The sequence below is a fragment of the Sinocyclocheilus grahami genome, unplaced genomic scaffold, assembly GCF_001515645.1.
Source record: "Sinocyclocheilus grahami isolate Dianchi unplaced genomic scaffold, SAMN03320097.WGS_v1.1 scaffold31.1, whole genome shotgun sequence".
Classification (NCBI taxonomy): Eukaryota; Metazoa; Chordata; class Actinopteri; order Cypriniformes; family Cyprinidae; genus Sinocyclocheilus; species Sinocyclocheilus grahami.
Genome location: NW_015505210.1, coordinates 3,504,806 through 3,518,492, shown reverse-complemented (window position 1 = coordinate 3,518,492; position 13,687 = coordinate 3,504,806). Strand labels below are relative to the sequence as shown.

Genomic DNA, 13,687 nt, shown 5'->3' with positions numbered 1-13,687 from the left:
CTCTTTCAGCAGGACCTGGTTCTTTGCTTTGTACTGTCTCTGCTTCAAAATCTTTGATCTGCGGAATTCACTCAAATCCAGTTCTTCCTTTTGATTTAATCCTGGTGATCTCAGTGATGGCCGCTTCCAAACCATCCGTCCCCTGAAAGACAGTGGAGTGTTTCAAGCCAAACTTCTATTTAGGTTTATTGTAAAATTCTATAGGTAAAGTGACTCACTTGTTGTTTTCTGAATGTTTATCATTTGAATTATTTGTGATCAAGTGTTGCTACTTTCCAACAGAAATGGTAGAAGTTGCATCAAAAATGTTCTATTTGAGAAGTTGCCCCAACGCATTATTGCTAGAATTGATGAGAATTTTAAAATTAGATAAATAAATCAAGAGCTACCTGATATAATTAATTTTACTTGAAAAGATGGATTATTTGAACATAAATGGGAATATCTTTAATGAGTGTTCACAATATAGATGCAATAAAAAAACTAAAATTAATGAAAATGTTGATTATATCAACATATATATTTATAAATATATATTTATAAATATATATATATATTTATAAATAGATTTATATTTATTTAAATTAGTGCTGGGCAACGATTAATCGCATCCAAAATATTTTTTATTTGTTTACATAGTACAAACCCGATTCCAAAAAAGTTGGGACACTGTACAAATTGTGAGTAAAAAAGGAATGGAATAATTTACAAATCTAATAAACTTATATTTTATTCACAATAGAATATAGATAGTCTGTGTACTAAACACACATGCATGTATATATTTAAGAATATATTATGTTTATATATTAAATATATTTATATATAATATAAATTATATGAATATAAATATAAACGTAAATATTTAAAAATATATATGCATGCATGTGTGTGTATTGTTTATACATACATAATAACTATACACAGTACACACATTTTGTAAACAAAAACTTTTATTTTGGATGCAATTAATCGCGATTAATCGTTGACCAGCGCTAATTTGAATAAAAAAATTAAATGCATATGACATTAATTATTATTTAATAAATTATTTAAAATATTCACATTTTCATTAAATATGATCACAAATATGGGCCCAAAATTAAACAGACACAAAGATAGTATATAAAAATAAATAAATAACTAATAACTTAAACTGTTGATAAATATATTAAATACAAATAAATTGAAGATGCATTAGCAAAAAATAAATGTTTTAATTTGTTAACAAATTATTCATTTACATGTATTTAGTCATTATTTAAACATTTTTAAAAGTTACATAAAACTTTTGTCAAGTGAGCTTATAAGGAAGGCTCCTATTGTAGGCAAATTCTGCTTTTAGATTCAAGAAAAAGACCTTGTGAAGATGCTTTGTGACCTTACCAAGTTGAAGACACCATTGCAAAATAAGAGTAATTAATTGTCCTAAACCCAAGAACATTTATAGCGACCCCAAAAATTATTTAGACTTTGTAACAGGAGTGAATTTTACACTACTGAAAGTGCAAAGGGATAAACTCACAGACTCATAAAGTCGGATTCGACTGAGGGTGTCACTGAGTTCTTTGTCTTTGTCCCTGGCATCATGTTCAGCCAGTTGGGCGGCACGCTCAGCCTCCAGAGCTCTCCTCTCACCCGCCTGCAGCTTAGTGCTCAAGTCTTCCAACCTACGCTGCTGCACGCTGACGTGACCTTTATCTTTCTTTAACGGTTTCTTCAGCTCCTCGATGAGCACAGCATTCTTTTCCATTTCTGTTGTGTACTGCTCGACTTGCTCTGACAGCATCTTGATCTGGTTGTCCCTCTCTTGCACGGCCTTTTGAAGTCAAACACAAAGTCTATGACTTCCTTAACCCCCATTGGGATAAAATAAGATGAACCAATAATGATGGAAACAGATGAATAATGACAGATGTAAAACTGAGGAACAATGACACATAAAGCAAAGGAAATGAGAAACAGAGATACTTACGCCACACAGTTCATATATGACCTGACTCGGCCGAGTGGTAAACACGAGAGAATGGAAAAAGGAAACATTTGGAAGCCAATGAAGCATTGATAGATAGCAAGATAGATGATAAATCACACAAACTACGTCAGATACATTAGAGTCAATCTGAGGTCTGTTCCACACATCTTGCGTCTGTGGCGAGTTTCAGCGGCCATATTAACAGGTTACAGCATTTACGCTGTATTCCCAGAAGCATCACAGTGGCGATGATGAGTTCTGCCACTGAAAATGTTTGTCATGCGTCATATTTTAAACTTAAGAAAAAACACATTGAAATGCACTATAAACCTTTTTATCAACACCATCTTTTGCAATACAGGCTTTTATGAAGCAACAAAAAATAAAAGTGGGACATACTGTTTTAAAACAATACATCTGGTGGGCTACGTTCCACACGCAGTGACAGTCACATAAACACTTTCTATTCAGCAAATCTGGCAGTTTATAGCTACACTTTGAGGTTTGGGTTCCATTCCTTATAAATTCATTCACATTTGGGTGTAAGCATGGACACTTCCTCATGTAAATTAAATTTCACAATAATCAACTTTGTTAAAATTATCAATAGCCAAATTCTAATACTAATACGATAGATTGTATTAAAGGAGTGCTACTAAAGGAACTATTTAATATAACAACCCAGAAATCTCTTTATTCCCAGTATAGAGTACTTATTTTGTCATGCTGCAAATGCAGGATGTGTGAAACAGGCCTGAGACATACCTTGTATCCTAATTAGTAGGATAAAAAAATGAAATAAAGTAATATGTTTGGTTAATAATTCAAAAAATTATATGAAAGAAAGAAATAAAAATAATGACTGATTATTAAAGGGGTCATATGACGTTGCTAAAAAGAACATTATTTGGTGTATTTGGTGTAATGAAATGTGTTTATGCGGTTTAAGGTTTAAAAAACACATTATTTTCCACATAATGTACATTATTGTTTCTCCTCTATGCCCCGCCTTTCTGGCTCACCGGTCTGAAAAGGGAGATGTGCTCTGATTGGCCAGCTATCCAGTGCGTTGTGATTGGCCCGAATTCCTCAAGCGTGTCACGTAAATGTTACGCCCCTCACCATACTGTTGATGCCGTGTCCCGGCGTGACATAATTACTGATTATAATGACTTATACTGTCTTTTTACGCGTTGCGTTGCATCGCGCTGCGTAAATATAAAACCATGTCTGCATTTGTGATCGGAGAAACGACAAACAACAAGCGCTACTCTACACTACTCAAAACTCGCGTTTGAATCATCAGTGGCAAATCCTTTAAATATGAAAACGTACTTACAGGCTGTGAGTCAGAAGTGCCAGACTGTCCTTGCAAAGTTGGAATTGCCCCACTTTATAGAAACAGACACCGGCATTGTAGGCTACTCTCCCAGGAAACAGTCCTAGTCCTCCATAAAATGCGCTCCACACATCTGAATATTTGGTTTGAACTGTTCTGGAATAGTGTTGTAAATACAACTTAACCACTGATTTCTAGTCGTGTCCTCTTTTGGAAGGCCAAACAAAGTAGTTTCGCTTTCATAACGAAACACACAGTGTCTCCACGACATGGCGGCGGCGGCAAAAATACTACAGCGAGAATAAAAGTTTATTTTATAACATTCTTTCTTTGCGTGAACATTTGGGCGGCGTTATGCAAATCTTCCCACGTCGTGACATAGATGTGGGGGCGTGTTAGAACAAGCCATTTTAGCTAGGCGTGGTTGACTCTTAACTTTTATAAAGAATATCTCTTGGGATTTGAGACTTTAGTTTTTGCAACTTTACAGATCTTCTTTATGCACCAAGAGCTTGTAACACTTCAAAGAGAAAGGAAAAATTTTAATCGCATCATATGACCCCTTTAAAGTACCAGAATCCCTTTGCATTGGCCAGCTATCCAGTGCGTTGTGATTGGCCCGAATTCCTCAAGCGTGTCACGTAAATGTTACGCCCCTCACCATACTGTTGATGCCGTGTCCCGGCGTGACATAATTACTGATTATAATGACTTATACTGTCTTTTTACGCGTTGCGTTGCATCGCGCTGCGTAAATATAAAACCATGTCTGCATTTGTGATCGGAGAAACGACAAACAACAAGCGCTACTCTACACTACTCAAAACTCGCGTTTGAATCATCAGTGGCAAATCCTTTAAATATGAAAACGTACTTACAGGCTGTGAGTCAGAAGTGCCAGACTGTCCTTGCAAAGTTGGAATTGCCCCACTTTATAGAAACAGACACCGGCATTGTAGGCTACTCTCCCAGGAAACAGTCCTAGTCCTCCATAAAATGCGCTCCACACATCTGAATATTTGGTTTGAACTGTTCTGGAATAGTGTTGTAAATACAACTTAACCACTGATTTCTAGTCGTGTCCTCTTTTGGAAGGCCAAACAAAGTAGTTTCGCTTTCATAACGAAACACACAGTGTCTCCACGACATGGCGGCGGCGGCACAAAAACTACAGCGAGAATAAAAGTTTATTTTATAACATTCTTTCTTTGCGTGAACATTTGGGCAGTGTTATGCAAATCTTCCCACACAGTGACGTTTCAAAGAGAAAGGAAAACTTGAAATCGCATCATATGACCCCTTTAAAATACCATCACCTCTACATACATGATTAATGAATTGAACTTAACTTAACTTATTCAGAAATTATAATTTACCAAAACACAAATTAATATATACACAGTGTTTAATTTATATTTTGTTTGTTTTATATGTTATTATATTTTAAAATGTAACTTTATATATATATATAAAGAGAGACAGAGAGAAAGAGAGAGAGACTCCCCTAGTGTTTAACTTTTCATAGGTAGTTTCAGAAAAGTGATTCGGGATAGCACTGCGTGATACTTTGACTGACCTGCTGCAGTGCGATAATGTTGCTTTTGTCAGAGTCCTATATATATATATAAAGAGAGACAGAGTTTAACTAGTGTTTAACTTTTCATAGGTAGTTTCAGAAAAGTGATTCGGGATAGCACTGCGTGATACTTTGACTGACCTGCTGCAGTGCGATAATGTTGCTTTTGTCAGAGTCCATCTGAGCAGCTTGAAGTTTCTCCCTCAAGTCTCTGATCATCTGCTGATTTTTCAAAATGTCCATATCTTTCCCTGATAAAACACTCTGAAACAGAAACAAATACATGACAGTTTACAGCATGTACAACTTCCTCAACTACCAAAAGAATAAATCTGGTGTTTCCCTCATTTCACACTGTGACAGTGTTGGTTTATGGGTTGCCAGGATGTGTGATACTATTATGCAGGTTAGACATTTGAAGCTGATTTTTCACCGCTTAGAGGCTTGACATCAAACCAGGCAGTAATTGAGAAACTCTAATAACTAGTTGTTTAGCGTTTTGGGCCTTTTCCATCATGTCTATTCAAACAAAAAGCAGTTACAGTGGAAATAGTTATAGGCTTTGTGCTTGGAATGTTCTCAACGACTTCAGGTGATTTGTGTCAACTTGTTCAGTGTTGTAATAGCATCATGATGTTAAATATGATACTTGTTATTAGTTAATGTGATATTCCTCTATGGCGGCAATTTGTATTCCATTTATTATGTGTCATAAATGTTAAAAATAGAAGTACATTTGAATGTTTTTGCTCTCTCAATCAGATTACATGAACTTTATTTGTGTCTGGAGTTTATTCTTTACTTTAGGGCAACGCGAACTAGCCTATAAAATATTCTCTGTATTTTCTAGGGTTGTCAACTGAAAATATTAAGTTCGTACAATTAATTATAAAAAAAAAATCTGCAATAAAAAGGGCCGCATTTTATTATGCAAAGTAAGAAAATAAGAAAAGGATAAGAAAAGCAATATATCAAGTTTTTGTAATGTCTATTCAATGATTTACTCGTTTGTCACACAAATGTCTTTATCTATTTAAGTTATCTTTATTTGGGAGCTTTTCAAAGAAAATATTGATATATGAGATTATATATTTTTTTTATTAATTAAAAGCACTATTTTGTTTTTATATCTACATATTTTTATAAGCTGAATTCCACTGTAGATGTGTGCTAGCACAATGTTACAAAAATGAAAGTTGTAGTTTTTCTTGGATTGCTTACTCGGATGACAAAATTGTTGGTTGTCACGTCTGGCACAAAAGCAAATATTCAACCTCTTCTTCAGAACTTCAGGAAAATGACTCCTCAAAGAGCATTTTCAGACAGGCAAAACCACATACAAACAACAGAAAAACAACAACAGCCACTTCAGAAGTAGAGAGAAATGGGGAACATTAATGAAACCTAACCTCATTTGAATATAAACTGGTTTTATTTGTCAAAGCTGACATTTGCGAGGTTGGGCTCACCTTCCACTCCTCCACTTTGGCATTAACAGCAGCCATCACTGGGTCGTCCTCTTCAACTCGAGCCTGGATTTGTTCATTTAGCTCTCTGATCTTTAAAAAGACATCCATTTAAAGTGAGTCCATTAATTGTAACTATAATTTATTTTTCTTTCAATCATAAAAGAGGCCACCCCCCATTACATGCATGCACACTCACAAACTACTCAGATTTATGCAAAACTCAACCGTAACTATTTATTTCTGCCAGTTGTATCTAGGAGAACCAGTTCATGTGGTACAAACATTATATCGATCAATCAGCATTCAGGACTGAAATTATCTATTTTATACAGTAAATTTGATTAAAGCACCTGAAGCTTGGCATGATCTCTTTCTTTTCTCAGCTGATCCATGATGGCGTCTGTCTGCTGGACTGCGATCATGTTCTCCATCTCCTTCACAGACTCCTCCAAATTCTTCTGCAGGTGCTCATTCTCGCTCTTCAGGTTGGCAGCCATGCCCTCGGCATGCTGGGAATAGGGAGGATTTGTTGATCACAACATGAAGATGAAACAAAACAGGAGACTGCATTTGAAACATGCTGTAAAAGGTGACATATACAGGACTCCCCTGAAATAAAAGACACCACCAAGATTGAAAACCCACTACTTAATCAAAAAAAATAACCTGCAAACATTTAGGTGTTGATGTCACATTTACATATTAATATTGACTTAGACTGAAATCAATAAAATATTCAAACTGCAATAATAAATAAAAAAAAGAAACCTTGACCACTGATATAAGCAAAAGCAAGATGCGATGCAAAAAAGTTATTTTCGGTGAATTTCCGATTCATAGGTCGCACATTCGTGCTAAAGGTAAATAACTAGAGAAATAACAAAGTGCAGTAAATGATATATAAACAAAAATAAAAACAACTAAAAAGAAATCTTGAATACCGATACAAGTGGGCTCAAAAAAATTTAAGTGCTACTAGATTTTACACGTGTGTAAATTAAGTGTGTATTTCTATTTTATTTTGTTAAAAATATGGCCCATTGAAAGGAGTACTGAAGCATTAGAGGTGTATTAATTAGACCGTGAGCCTGCCATGTTATGATGGCATTATATGACAGGCTGAAGGTGATTTGGGGATTACTTGCAGGTCTTCCATGCACTGGTAGAGCTGTTGGTTGGCTATGGTAAGTCTCCTCTGAATCTCATTGCTCTCCTCTTTGGTCTGAAGAGGCTCTCTCAGCTCTACTTCCTTTCTTCGTTCTGCAGTAACGAACAAATCCATTACTCAACATGCTGTCAAACATGATTTATTACTAAATGAGTGGATTATCACTCATCATTCCAGAGTGTCATATTACTTAAAGCAAAGCACTTTTTAATTCTTCATTCCAGACATTTGACTCACATTACAGGAGTGTTGATTAATTTCCTATAATAACACAGTGGTGAAGCCATCACTCAGGGCTTAGCAATAAAGTTGACCAGTTCCAGAGAGTTTCGGGCCTGTTTTAAAACAGACACTTGCTCTATCGTGGAGTGTTATGTTGATCACGTACATCTGATTTTATGAGTTGTTGCGAGTTAAGCTGATTTATATAGAAGTTAAGATTATCTAACTGGCTAATGTATAAGGTTTTATCGAAATTGTGAGAATAACTTGTGAAAATCTCGGATTAGTAAAAATAGATTGAAAATGATCAACAACTCGGTAATCTCTGCTGCTTCATAAGCCATATACAGTACTGTTTTCATATACAGACTGGTGGTGCAGTTCCAAGATATGTTGTTTCTAATAAATAGACTGGCTTACCTTCTTTGTAAGCTGATTTATCTTGAGGGGACATTGACAAGAAATGACAGCAAGGAAGAAAAGGATAAAAAAAGAAAACCATAACAGGCATGCATAAAAATGAAATGATCAGTTGTGGAATAAAGCTGAGAAGAAAAGCAAATAAAGGTAATATAAGAGAGAGAATGGAATGGATACTTTAAAGTAACAGAAAGAGAATGATTTAAGATAGTAGTCCATATAAAAGCTTTATGCAGCAGAAATGACTGGACATACCTCTCTTTTTAGTTTCCTGTTCTTTTCTTCTGCCTCTTCAGCACAGAGAGCCAGCTGTGAGATGCAAAACATACAACCAATGCATTAGGTTGTTCTCAATCCCACACCATCCCTATTATTGTTCCATATTTTTTTGTTTTTAATGAACACGATATTTATCCAACAATTAAAATACATAATTTTGACACCTTTAGTTGAATTAATAACCAATTAATTCAGTTAATTGCAATAAAAATGATTTATAATTATGAACCTTTTAAATTTTAATTACCAAAACATGATATTTATCAGTGTCCCGCATTCTGCATGATTTACTTTATTATGAAAATCTTTCTCAAAATCATCACTTGGACCCTTTCTACAGCATATCAGGAAGAAAAGTGAATAATCTCATTCTATGTTCTCTTTTTTACAAAAATTTAAATGTGCATCAAGTCAAGCACTTAACCGTTACCGAAGTTACTGTAAAAAATTTACTATTCTTTAATTAATTTAACAGCTCCAAATGTTTGATATGTTTTGACAACATTTAAATTCCCATTCTTATTATCTAAGGTATATTTATTATTACATTGCATTTGATCAATTTATCTAATTAATTTTGATGTTTATTTAATGTTTATTGCTGGAAATTAACAAAATGACATAAATTCTGGTTTTAAAATGCATTTATTCATGTCCCAAATTTTGGTAACAGGGTTGCCGTGCATAAAAAAGCTTGTGCCGTGCACAAGCTCTTGGTGCATAAAGAAGATCTGTAAAGTTGCAAAAACTAAAATCTCAAATCCAAAGAGATATTCTTTATAAAAGTTAAGAGTCAACCATGCCTAACTAAAACGGCTCGTCTATGTCACGAAGTAACAGGGTTGCCGTGCATAAAAAAACTTGTGCCGTGCACAAGCTCTTGGTGCATAAAGAAGATCTGTAAAGTTGCAAAAACTAAAATCTCAAATCCAAAGAGATATTCTTTATAAAAGTTAAGAGTCAACCATGCCTAACTAAAACGGCTCGTCTATGTCACGATGTGGGAAGATTTGCGTAACGCCACCCAAATGTTCACGCAAAGAAAGAAGGCGTAACTTTTATTCTCTCAGTAGTATTGTTCCTGCCGCCGCCATGTCGTGAAGGCGCTGTGTGTTTAGTTGTGAAAGCGAAACTACTTTGTTTGGCCTTCCAAAAGAGGACGATATCCGCTTCGTCATGCCTAGAGCTGATCCGTGCTGGTCGCTGAGGAAATACATCAACTTCGTGCTGTGGATCGCCAGATCGGCTTTCACCATGGACATAGCGGAGTTCAGCCCGGGGTCGTCACATGTGGTTGCCGCAAGCCCGCCGGCCGCTCCTTCGTCAAATCCACCGGCCACGCCATTCTCAAGCTCACCGGCCTCCTTTCACTAAGCCCGCCGGCCGTTCCTCACTCTAGCCACCGGCCTCCGCTCACTCTAGGCCGCCGCCGCGTGTGACGCTGTGTTTCGTTGTGAAAGCGAAACTACTTTGTTTTTATTCTTCCAAAAGAGGACACGACTAGAAATCAGTGGTTAAGAGTTGTATTTACAACACTGTTCCAGAACACTTCAACCCAAATATTCAGGAGGACCGTTTCCTGATCCTGGTAGAGAAGACTACAATGTCGGCTGTTCTGACTCACAGACTGCAAGTATGTTTTTATATTTAAAGAATCTGCCACTGATGATTCAAACGCAAGTTTTGGGCAGTGTAGAGTAGCACTTGTTGTTTGTCATTTTTCCGATCACAAATGCAGACATGGTTTTACGTTACGCTCCGGAGGGCATCACAATATGGTAAGGGGCGTAACATTTCCGTCACACGCTTGAGGTATTCGGCCAATCACAACGCACTGGATAGCTGGCCAATCAGAGCACACCTCGCTTTTCAGACCGATGAGCTTTGTAAAAATCGACGTGTTTCAGAAAGGCGGGGCATAGAGGAGAAACAATAATGTACAGTATGTGGAAATTATGTTTTTTGAACCTTAAACTGCATAAACATTTCATTACACCAAATACAGAAAATAATGTTCTTTTTAGCAACATCATATGACACCTTTAATATTTAATTTGAGTTTGACGGTGAATATCTGAAGTTTAAGCTCTTCCTTTCACCAACCACTTGCTGATAAAAAAAAAGACTGGAACTCTTTTGTGCCCTAATCGTGGAAAGTGCCTACCTCCTCATTGGCTTTCCTCTCCTTGCCCATTTCCTTCTCCAGCTGGGTCACCTCTCTCTCTTTGAGCTCCAGGTGACTCTCCAGTTGGTGAATCTCATCCCGGAGGAAGCGTGTGTCTCCCCCTCCCATCACATGCTGGGCCATCTGGACAGGATGCAAGGCGGATGTGAATAAAGCTCAAGACCCAAGACCCAAAACTCTCCATCTGTATATATCTCTTGACACTGGTGATTTGAGTGGCTCAATGACGTCTCACTTATTTCACAATAATAAACATATCAAAGGAAATGTGATGTGCAGAACAACTACAGTTTTAACAGACAGCAAGACACAAGGAATTAAGCCAGTAATCCTCTTAAGACTGTACTTGTACACCGACTGCTCACAAATAGCACACAATGTAAGTCAAATAAGTGCACTTGTATACAATTATTAGTGAAATACCTCCCTTACCTCTAGCTCACCGACTACAATGTCGGCTGTTCTGACTCACAGACTGCAAGTATGTTTTTATATTTAAAGAATCTGCCACTGATGATTCAAACGCGAGTTTTGGGCAGTGTAGAGTAGCACTTGTTGTTTGTCATTTTTCCGATCACAAATGCAGACATGGTTTTACGTTACGCTCCGGAGGGCATCACAATATGGTAAGGGGCGTAACATTTCCGTCACACGCTTGAGGTATTCGGCCAATCACAACGCACTGGATAGCTGGCCAATCAGAGCACACCTCGCTTTTCAGACCGATGAGCTTTGTAAAAATCGACGTGTTTCAGAAAGGCGGGGCATAGAGGAGAAACAATAATGTACAGTATGTGGAAATTATGTTTTTTGAACCTTAAACTGCATAAACATTTCATTACACCAAATACAGAAAATAATGTTCTTTTTAGCAACATCATATGACACCTTTAATATTTAATTTGAGTTTGACGGTGAATATCTGAAGTTTAAGCTCTTCCTTTCACCAACCACTTGCTGATAAAAAAAAAGACTGGAACTCTTTTGTGCCCTAATCGTGGAAAGTGCCTACCTCCTCATTGGCTTTCCTCTCCTTGCCCATTTCCTTCTCCAGCTGGGTCACCTCTCTCTCTTTGAGCTCCAGGTGACTCTCCAGTTGGTGAATCTCATCCCGGAGGAAGCGTGTGTCTCCCCCTCCCATCACATGCTGGGCCATCTGGACAGGATGCAAGGCGGATGTGAATAAAGCTCAAGACCCAAGACCCAAAACTCTCCATCTGTATATATCTCTTGACACTGGTGATTTGAGTGGCTCAATGACGTCTCACTTATTTCACAATAATAAACATATCAAAGGAAATGTGATGTGCAGAACAACTACAGTTTTAACAGACAGCAAGACACAAGGAATTAAGCCAGTAATCCTCTTAAGACTGTACTTGTACACCGACTGCTCACAAACAGCACACAATGTAAGTCAAATAAGTGCACTTGTATACAATTATTAGTGAAATACCTCCCTTACCTCTAGCTCACCTTCCAGCTTTAGCACTTTGGCTTTCAGCTCATTTTCTGGAATAATTTAATACACAAGCATAAATATATTACTTATATATTACAGCACTTGCAAAGCTTTAGCTCTTAACATATAGACTTAATTACTTTATTAGATCATTTCAGCCTTAGGCTTACTACTGGATTTTTAAACATACTGTAATACTATACATTTAAGCCTAAAATTATTTACTGAAGAATTTTAAGATTGAGATTTGAAATCTCTCACTGACATGTTCTGCATTCAAAATCGAATTGCCATTGATGTCGTATATGCGTGTGTTATGAATGAAAATACAGTTTTTTTTTGTAAAGTGACCTTGAGCAAAAAAACGCACTCATTTAATCCATTTTATTTTTTATTAGAAGGTTTGAACACTATTATTTTGCTGCCTTGCAAGCACTGTTATTTCCTGTGGGAAACGCAAATCGAATAATGACCGTACATACCAATTCTTGCTTGCTCCACACCTGAGCTGTCTACAACCTCATAGGCACATTTAATTTCATCCAGTTTCATCTGAGGGCCAGTAAGACATCAAATGTAACATCTAGACTGGCCCACTCAATACTATTAAAATGACTGACAGGAACTGCAGATGGTAAGACTTCAATGACTAGAAAATAATAAGTAAAAGAAATGTAAAGCTTTCCAAATGAAAGAGGCAGATGTGTGGTGATGGTGTATGAGTCTTACCCTCAGTAGTGTTTGTGAGATTCTAAAGAGCCGAATCATTTTCTCTGAATCATCTGCTTTCAGGTCCCGTGGTTTAACCTACGTGGGAAAAAAAGTATGATTGTCAGAAGAATTTCAGGGAGAATGCTTTTGTCCCTCACACATTCCAATATGCAGATGTTTGTCTGGAAGCAAAGTAGTATTCCAGTTTAGCTAAAACATGCAACCTCAGATACACACACAATACCTGAGCATTGTAACTGTGCAACTGTACATAGTAACAGTGAAATATACTGTACATACATACACACACACACAGCTACAATTTACAACCGGCATTTCTATTTTTATTCTGCAAATTTTGTGAGATATATACATTTTCAAAGTTTGTCATTTACAATGAGGTTTAAGTGTCAAATTATGCACACACAAAAAAGTGTGAAAATATTATTAAGTTGGCTTGAGAAAGCCAACTTACTGAAATCCGTCTTAAACTTATTATTATTATTATTATTCTTTTTCTGAGACTAACATTTCTGACTGCTACTCCTCCTAGAGCTTTAACTCTACAGATTCCAAACTCAGCCCAGCTCTTCAGACTGATCTGACCGGGTGTGCTATATCTTTTCTAACTGATCGGACCTACGGTTTTCATAAAAATTAAATATTAAAAAACATAAAAATCCCATAGACTTGCATTGAAAAGTCTCTGCTCACCTGAACATTCCGTCAAACTCCAACTGTCAAAATTCAAATCTAAACACACTGAAGCCCATTACACTCAATCAGACTTCCTTTCTATGTACTATTTCTAACCCATTCAAACTCATCTATCTATCTATCTATCTATCTATCTATCTATCTATCTATCTATCTATCTATCT

At 36.5% G+C, this 13,687-nt stretch overlaps 1 pseudogene; it reads right to left on the bottom strand.

Moving 5' to 3' along the window:
• LOC107576133 (centrosomal protein of 290 kDa-like) overlaps positions 1 to 13,687 on the bottom strand; it is a 32,913-nt pseudogene that overhangs the window by 16,188 nt on the left and 3,038 nt on the right.